General features: G+C 37.5%; 1 pseudogene; it reads right to left on the reverse strand.

The window, feature by feature from the left end:
* Window positions 1–482: 482 nt before the first annotated feature.
* On the reverse strand, window positions 483–1,464 carry LOC110297181 (annotated as a pseudogene).
* Between the last annotated feature and the right edge of the window lie 6,844 nt (window positions 1,465–8,308).

Raw genomic sequence — 8,308 nt, forward strand, 5'->3', positions numbered from 1 at the left:
TCTATGAAATAGGAAAAAAGAAGAAAAGCTTTTATTGTTTTATTTTAGAGACAAATGCTGTTAATCTGGTGATTTGACCAAATTCCTTTACTCACGTTTTGGAAAACTCAACAGGAGAGGACTAATCTTGACATTATTGACTTGTTATGAAGAGAAAGAAAAGCCACTGGGAAAAGTGTTCTTCTTAAAGGAAACAGCTGCTTTTTGCACACTTATTGATGCTGTTTGGTGGTACCCCTCACATAAAGGAGCCAATCTTCTTTTCTTTATTTATTTTGGAGGGTGTATAGCAAACTTTGTTAATGGTATTCAAGAGAGTAGGGCTCCCTAGGCCGCTCCAATTATTATGGGGTTTTGAGATGGAAACTGTGAGAGAGATGCTCAGTGTAAGGGCCAAATTGGGACAGGGACTCCTCAGCAACTAAGGGCCTCTCTCTTGTTCTCAGTGTCCTTGCTGGGGTAGGTAAGTGGGCCAGGGCCTCTTAGTCCTTGGAGGCCATGTAGGTCATAGGGCCCACCACTATGTTGCTCTAGCCACATTTATTGTCATACCAGGAAATGAGCTTTACAAAGTTGTCATTCAGAGTAATGCCATCCCCAACATAAAAGGTGGAGGAGTGGGAGTTACTGTTGAAGTCACAGGAAACAACCTGGTTCTCAGTATAGCCCAGGATACTCTTCAGTGGTCCCTTGGGTGCCTACTGCACCACCTTCTTGATGTCATCATACTTGGCAGGTTTCTATAAGAGGTATGTCAGATCAACTGCAGAAACATTGGGGATAGAAATATAGAAGACCATGCCAATGTGCTTCCTCTTCAGCTCTGGGGTGACCTTTCCCACAGCCTTGGCAGCATCAGTGGATGCAAGGATGAGATTATGGGCAAGCCCACAGCCATCACAACACAGTTTTATAGAGGGATTATACAGTCTTCTGAGTGGGAGTGATGGCATGAACCAGTCTTGGGTCCTTCCATGATGCCAAAGTTTTCATGGATGACCTTGGTCAGGGGCGTGAAACAGTTTGTGGTGCAGAATGCATGGCTGACAATTCTGAGCAAGTTGTCATATTTCTCATGGTTCATATCCATCACAAACTTGGGGAATTTGGCAGAAGGGACAGAGATAATGACCATTTTGGCCCTACCTTTCAAGTGAGCCCTGGCCTTCTCCATGTGAAGACACTAGTAGACTCCACAATACTTAGCACCAGCATTATCCCATTTGATGTTAACTCCTAGAAGATGGTAATTGGCTTCCTGATGATGAAAATCTTCCCATTCTCAGCCTTGACTGTGCTGTTGAATTTGCCTGAGTGATACCCAAACATGTAGGCCATGTAGTAAAGGTCAATGAAGGGGTCATTGATAACAACAATCTCTACTTTGCCAGAAGCAGAGGAGAAGGGAGCCAGTGTAACCAGGCATCTAATACAGCCAAATCTGTTCACACTGACCATCACCATCATGTCTATGGATTGTGGCTGGCACTGTACATGAAGATGTGGTTGTCTTTGGAATAGGGAGGAGCAGAGAGCCGCTGATGATCTTTTCCATCTGGTCATTTCCCTTCAATTTCTTTCCCACTCTGATTCCTATTTGCCCTTTCCTCAGTGAATAGATTGCTATGAACTACATCAAGCACCACTAAGTTCTCTAGCAGGCAAAACAATTTCAGACATGATCAAAAATGAACATGGGGCATGAACCTACTCAGGCTTAAATCCATCCTCTTAGGGAAGAGAGAGAATTCCCCCTAAGTATAAAAGTTTCCAGTTCTGACAAAGACTAGATCCAAATATCCATAGACTACAGCATTGTGAAGGGTACATCTGGTGCTTTCATAGCTGTTTAGTTTTTTGTTTGTTTGTTTGTTTGTTTTTTATCAAACCTCTGTTATGGCTAAATTATAGGTATAAGGTTCTTTGCTTGTACATTCTTTAGGCCTGAGTTTATCCATGCCCAGTGTTTTTGAGACCCATAACTTTTAATGAGGTTTAGCCTTTAAAACTCCCACTTTACAAAAACAAGAATAATTTCTAACTGAATTTTGAGTATTTATTTTATACCCACAGATAAGTGTAGCTCTTACTCCTTATCAAAGACACTTCTCTTTGCAACAGGAAGCTATTACAGAAAACTATGACCTGAAAAATACAGAAAACAATGTGCCACCCAGCTCCAATAGATAAATCTATAGTGAAACTCCTTCATCTAAGGCTCAGGGGAGGTCAAAAGGAGGGTCACTGATACTGTAAGATTCAGAAGAACAGGAAGTCTACTGTGAGGTTGTGTCTCCTAGAATTAACAGGAAGCCTTCATGCATGACATCTGTCTAAACAAGAACTGAAGAAGTACAACAGCAATAGATGGGCTAACACTGAAGAGAAAAATCTCTTGGGGCCCCACTCATAGATAAAGAACTATAGGCAACAAAGGAATGCTGAGAGTGAAGAGAAATAGTCTTCTCCAGGTAAGAGTCTCCAGTTGGTTATTCAGTACTAAGTGGTCAATCTTGAAATCATATATATGCAATTAACACTAGACAGACTGTATTGGTTGTATTTATTAATGTAACAGTAACAACTAAAGAAAAAGAGGCCATGATTTCCAGAGGAATCAAGGTAAGGTAAGTATAAGAGCAGGCTTGCAAAGAAGAAAGGAAAGGGGGAGATTTTGTAATTACATCTTAATTAAGAATGGAAACCAAGTTAAAAATCAGATCTTTAATGGTTCTCCTAAGTCATGGAACATTTAGTTGCTCATATAAAACAATCACTCAGCATTAAAGATGATTAACTTATAGAATTCTACCATGCAAAAATTCCATTTCTTATTGCCTTAGGTCTAACTCCATCAACCAATCATAAAAGAGTTAATTATGAATCAAGCAAATATCAAAATCTCATAGTTTCCCAATGGTTACTGAATCACATGTGCTGAAAAAAAATCCAAGTGCTCAGGTATTTTCAAGTATTTTTCCTTCCAAATTTCACTTAGTTATTTGTTTATCAACTCTCTTGACCACTGCACTAGAGTATAGTAATATTCCTATGTGTTAACTTCTGATTCCCTCAAGCCTGTGCACAATGGAACAGAACAAGTAGTCAGTTGAAACAGGGATTGGGAACTCATGATCATTTCTTTCCAATTCAGTAATCACTGAAAAGTGATGGGCTTGTTGTAGCAGGGTAAAGATGGTATTATATAAGGCAATATCCAGACTGGGAATTGTCCTTCTCTTCTGAAAAGTGATACTTAACTTTTCTCTAGTGGGGCACCTTAGTCGAAGGTGTTTACCTGAAAAGTTGAAATCAATGAATGATGTACCAGAGTTATAGTAGGCTAAGGCTTACACTTATTTCCTACCATCAAACTGAGAGGGTATTCACTGAGGTGGTATGATCTTCTAAGAAACATTTTATGTATACTGAGAGACATTTTTGACTGTCACAGTAGAAAGAGAGGATGCTGTCAGATAAAAGGCCAGGGAAGTTACTGAATAACCTCCAGTTGACAGAAGGAACCCATGTAACACTTTGACCAAAAAATATTAACATGCTGAAGTACTAGATACAATTCCACCTGTCTCCCCTTGAGTCAAGGAAACATCATAAAATGTGATTTAGTGAGACAGCTGTTAACACACAGATAATACTGAAACTTCTTGGATGAATTTTTAGTTAAACAAATCAATTACAAACCTTGATGGTCTGTTCTGCTGCAACATATGTCTTTGAAATCTGAATTAGTCCATGTGTGATTATAAACAGAGGACTGGTGCCAGAGAAATGCAATACTATCATATTTTCTTACGTCATCTTCGTTTTTTTTTTTTCCCTAGATCATTAGTGCTGTATCCACCAAGTGGCCAAAGCAGAACCCAGAAAGAGGAAGTTCTAGACCTGTCACTCATCAGCTGTTCAGTGGACCCAATCCCCCTTTATCTTCTCTTCATCAAATCTACAACACCATATGCTGTACTTTGCAGCTTCTACACTTTTAAGCCAGACTAGTTCCATAGTCCATGGATCAGAAATAGCTTCATGACTAGCCACTTTGTAACACAGCCATAGTGGGGAAATTGTTATAAATCTAATTCTTTTTTGTTTTTTTTAAGATTTATTTATTTATTATATGTAAGTACACTGTAGCTGTCTTCAGACACTCCAGAAGAGGGCGCCAGATCTCGATACGGGTGGTTGTGAGCCACCATGTGGTTGCTGGGATTTGAACTCTGGACCTTGGGAAGAGCAGTCGGGTGCTCTTACCCACTGAGCCATCTCACCAGCCCCTATAAATCTAATTCTTGAGAAGCCATGCACAGTTCCACTGATCACTATCTGGCCCAACCTGGATTAACCTATTTGGTTATATCATAAATCACCTAAACAGAATCTTCACCTGGTTCATTTCCACCACTCACATGACAGTTGACATGCCAAATTATCACAAGACAAGACTGACTTAAACTGAGAACAACACTAGTTTGCCCAATTAAGTAAAAGTACTCAGCAGTCTTAAGTGATACATGTTGGAGCTCTTTGTTGTGCATCTTATGTAACTTTTTCTTGCCATGCTTTGCACACATGCTTTACCTTGGAAATACTTGTATATAGTGATCTCTAGTGTAATGTTTATGTATGCACCCCTTATCTTCATGTTCAGCCATCTCTATTTACTAAAATTTTTACTTCAAGTTACCTTCATTTTTACAATACATATTTTCTTTTGTTGTAATTTTAGTGAATATTAATTATAGATAAGAACATATTTCAGTGTGATATTTTAAGGCATTATTGTGCTGTGATTGTATCTGTCCTCCCAACTCTCCTCCTACACTCTCCCACTTTCTCCTCCCCAAGTCCTCATCTTTCTCTGCTACTCTGTTTTATTTTATTTTTAAATTCTAACTTCTACATAGTAGAGAAAATATGTAATATTAGTTTTTCTACATCACATTTATTTCACTTAGCAAAATAACCTCCATTTCATTTTATGCTCTGGAAAATTACATGCTTTCAGAATTTATCAATGTATAATATTTTACTATGTATATATGCCATGTGTTATTTATTTAGTCATCTACTTATGGACAATAATTGTCTATTGTGAGTAGAATCACAATAAACATGAAAGTGTTCGTAACTCTTAATATTCCCCGGCTATTTCTTTCAGGTATAAGATTGTCAGTGTGGCACAACAAAATTATTTGCTAGATCTTCTTAGGTTTTAGAGTCTTCATACTACATCCTATAGACCCTAAATTATGCTTATGTTCCTATCAACAAAATATAAGAATTCTTTTCACCCTACATTCTAACCAGCATTGCTTTTTATTTTCTTTTTGTTTTTGATAATAGCCATTTTGAATGGGATGAGTTGCAGTCTCAAATGATTAATTTTGGAAAATGACTATTTAGATAACTTGCCCACTTATTGGTTGACTCAATTTTCTTATTCTTCTATGATACCTAGTTGTACCCTGAATATCAGTCTCCTGTCCTACGGATGCAAGGCACAGGTTTCCCTGTTATAAGTTTCCTCTATTCTGAAGACTATTTTCTTTCCTGGATAGATGCTTTGTAATTTGATATGGTCAGAAATTGCTGATCATATCATTTCTGAGTCTTCTAGTCTAGTTCATTGGTCTGCGTGTTAGTGCCAATATCATGTTGTTTTTCTCATTATGGCTCTGTAGTGTATCTTGAAACCTGGTCTTGTGATGGTTCTAACTTTCTTCTTTGCATTCACGTTGTTTTGTTTATTTGTGATCCTTTGTTAACTCATATGAATTTTAGGACGTTAACCCCTAACCATTGATAGTTCAATGGAGATTGCATTGATTTACAAATTGATTTTGGAAATATAGTCTATTTATGAATTTATATGCACTGAAAATAGATGATATTCCCACATTTAAGTGTCTTCTTAAACTTCTTAAAAAGGTAAAACCTTATAATTAACATGAGACATTTAACAGAGTGAGTTCCAGGACAGCCAGGGCTATACAGAGAGACACTGTCTTGAAAAACCAAAACAAACAAACAAACAAAAAACCAAAAAACCAAAAAACCAAAAACATGAGACATTTATATGTATCACAAATATAACATGTTTTAGATTTTATATTTTATTATAGAAATAATAGCCTCATAAGCTATAATTTGAAATGTGTCCCACCTCAAAAAATTGATAGAATCCCTCTTGGATTTCCATAAGCTTAATATTTTTGTATGTGAGTTTGTAGAATGCAAGTTTTCTTGTACCAGATATGTTGCTTGGTTGGCAATAGAAGTGCCTGTACATTTAGTGAAAGATCCTGACAGAATGTAAAAGGTCACAGAAGCCCTGAAATTGGCAAGATAGATGTCACTGTTAGCAGAACTAGCTTCACTGATTTAGAAAAATAGAGGTGCACAATGCTCTGGCCACTCCTTGAACCTGTGTGTCTGCCAATGTTTTGACCATTCCTTGAACCCATGTGTGTGCCCACTGATGAAGCCCACTGCCAGGTGTTTGTGATATTGGTTGCTGAGAAAGAGTCAGCAAATCTCCCCAGCAACCACAGCCCGGCCAATCCTGAGTTGCTATGCCTGCACCAGACTCTTTCCTTGTACCCCTCCCATACCCATTTCTTGAGAATAGACATTGTTTAGATCTGGAACTCCCCTACTCCCCCCCTTCTCCTTTCTCCCCTGAGGGCCTATAAAAACTGGGACCTCTTTCCCCTCGAGGTCGACTCCTCTACCCCTGCATGGGATATGAGTTGTCCCCAGAGCTCTGGCTTTCCCCGAATAAAGCCTCATGTGGTTTACATCAAGCTTGGTCTATCATGAGTTCTTGGGTGTCTGCTATTGTCCTGAGGCCTGAGTGAGGGGCTCCTCTCGGAGTCTTTCATTAGGAGTGAATCAATCATTTGTGCCTCATCTATGACTCATTTTTTAATTTATTTAAATTTCATTTCATGTGTATGGTTGTTTTTCCTCCACATATGTTTGCACACCAGTTGCATACCTGATACCCTTGGATGCTGGAAAAAGTCATTAGATCCCCTGGAACTGGAGTTATGGATGATTGTAACTTATCATATGGGTCCTGAGAATTAAAATTAGGACATCCAGAAGAGAGAAGAGAGCTCTTAGGTGTTGAACCATTTCTCCAATCAGGTAATTAATTATTAATTTCTAGTATGTTAAGGCAAAGATGGGAAATATTGTTCAGCCGACTTTGGAAAATAAAAGGAGGATATATATTAAGGAGTTTGAGGATTTTACATGTTTTGTGTGCATATATCTGAGTGTGTTACATGAATATTTCTGAGTAATTTAAATCATTAGAGTAGAGCTGCACTCATAATCATAGTAATGTGTTCTCAGGGTGTAAATGCTCTTTATATCAAACTATTCTAAATAACAATAGTAAAGAGTATTGACAAAAACCTTCACATTCTTGAGTACTTTTACATCAACAACTTTTCTTTGTCCTTATGGTAGATCTGGCAGGTAGATACTGTTCTATTATTAATTGACAAATTATAATTGTATCTATTTCAGCTATACACAGTGATAGGAAAACAAAATATGTATGCAATGCAGAATTATTAGGTCAGGCTACTAAAGTGAACATTGGAGATGAATTCAATTTACAGAGAATTTCCATGTTTACTTGGTGATATAATTCAATCAACATTTGTAAAGTGGGTAATTTTGCTCTTTGAAGCTAAGATGGAAGTTCAGATACATTCCTGCCTAAGAATAAGCAATCAGGACTAATGTGAACAATTTGTGAATCAAAATTTTGTCTTTCTAACTAAGATACCATTATGGTTTTATCTTTAGTGTCTCATTTTACAAAATACTTTACTGAAATATTTCACTTCTTGAAAAGAAGCAAGATGAAAAGCTGAAGTAAACAGAACAGTCTCATAGTGGAGATAGGTTGTGATACATACATTTTATATTAAAGGGGTGAAGGCCAAAATGTGAAGTATTTTGGTTTGGATTATCTACCTCATGATCATGATCTTTCCACTATTACTCATATCAGGCCATGTTTCCATGGTTTCAGTTGTGTCCAGTCCACTTCACAAATTTTATATAAAATGGGAATTAGCCTAAGGAGAAAGGATATACATTTGGAGGTGTCCTCTGCTTCAGGTTTGGGCCTCAGATAATTCCATTAAAATTCTGATGAAGATGAGAGCTCTTGACATGTACCGTTGGTCCCATTACAAAATTCTATAGTTGATTATTTGGGACTTTGTGATATTTTTCAAGAAGTATTTTCAAGTATACCAATGATTTCCAG

Source organism: Mus caroli, chromosome 7 (assembly GCF_900094665.2).
Source record: "Mus caroli chromosome 7, CAROLI_EIJ_v1.1, whole genome shotgun sequence".
NCBI lineage: Eukaryota > Metazoa > Chordata > Mammalia > Rodentia > Muridae > Mus > Mus caroli.